Below are 1,631 nucleotides of genomic sequence, written 5' to 3' on the forward strand. Positions count from 1 at the left end.
TATAGAAGTAACTGTGATTAAAACCGAAGGTCGCGGAAAGCTTCCATTTTATCTATTACTTCATGATGATATTTCTATGGTCAGACATCATAAGTAGTAAGAGTAATTGGACTATAATAAATTTGAACGTGTAATGATGTGAAAATTTTCATTTACAAACGTTGAGGTAATCGCAATTTGTTCCACTGCAGAAATGCTGGTCATGTAGGTCAGTTTTCTAATCATACTTCGCTATCGAGTTAAAGAAAACAGAAATAATAGTTTTTATAATTTAATGAAAGTTAATTTTTATAATTCTCCTTCAAGTGCTTGTATTGTACTTATTCTAGCATTAAAAATATGATTATTTGGTTGATTACAACAGAAGATTTTAGTTAGTATCTTGGTATATTGTAAATCCGACTGCTTTATTCGGGCAAGAATTTAAGATAATCGATAGCATGATTTTTTTAACAGTAAGATATCGTGAGATTATAATTCAAACGTTGTAATAGAGTATATATGTGGCTAATTTTGATCATCGATTACAGTAAAAGTTAATGTCATTTTATGATTTCATGCTGTATGAAACCGAGTGTTCGATCTGTACTCTAATTAAGATTGTTGTTCTATCTTATCGTATACTGTAAAAATCTATAATTTTTAAGTTAAACTACGATTATATTAATATATAATTAATGTGTGTGCTTGATTGCTAGTTTAATTTGGAGTAATGTAGAATGATAGTTGGATAGTTTAATGTCACCAACTGCACTGCGTAGCACATAAAAGGTGGCGTAGTTCGATGGTTTAGTGAAGTTGAAGATAGAGAAGAGAAGAACAGTTTGGGATAATCATGAGTTATCTCATTAATTGGTAGTTTGATTGATTTGTGATTTATGTAGAGTGTACTTTTAAATACGGTATAGTCTATTTTTAGTAGAGTAAAAGTTAATATTCACTACACTGTAGTATAACTCAAAATATGCTATGTATTATCTGTAGCTAACAATTTACACTGTGGAAATCTCGTTATACTCTGTTGGGTTGGATTATATTGCAGAGCTACGCTAACTAGAAGTAAGATACACGTATTCTTATTACTCAGCCGCATTTGTAAAGAATTTCCTCCTGCTGTGTTTCCTACATCATAAAAGCTATTTCAAGCATCTATTTCGTTAAGTTAGTTCTACTAGTTACAAGGTAAGCTTGCGCGCGTTATCTATGCTACTTTACTATGGTTATTCGACTAGTTCTCGCTAATATATCACGCTGTAAACGTACATGGTTATCCATCTCATACTAGCTACAATAAAGACTACTATCCACTAATTTATTTCTCTCAGAATTTTTTGTAATCATGATAAACACATAATCTTCCGAAGCATCACAGTCAATGAGAATCTTTTAAAGTTACTTAGCAATTCAAGACAGATTGTCTGCTTAAGTTTTGTAATTTAACTAGTATATTTTTTTTCACAACTTGAAAACATCAAAACAAAATCCTGTCTCACAGTGTATGTTACTAATTTTACTAAATTAATTTATTAATCATACCAGAATTGGAAAATAGCTTTGCAGTTTTAGCAGTCCGGAAGACTACCAGTTTGAAATTTCTAGAGAGAATGAATAAATAATGGAGCCCGTGGTAA

This window comes from Trichoplax adhaerens, genomic scaffold (assembly GCF_000150275.1).
Source record: "Trichoplax adhaerens TRIADscaffold_15 genomic scaffold, whole genome shotgun sequence".
Taxonomy (NCBI): Eukaryota; Metazoa; Placozoa; class Uniplacotomia; order Trichoplacea; family Trichoplacidae; genus Trichoplax; species Trichoplax adhaerens.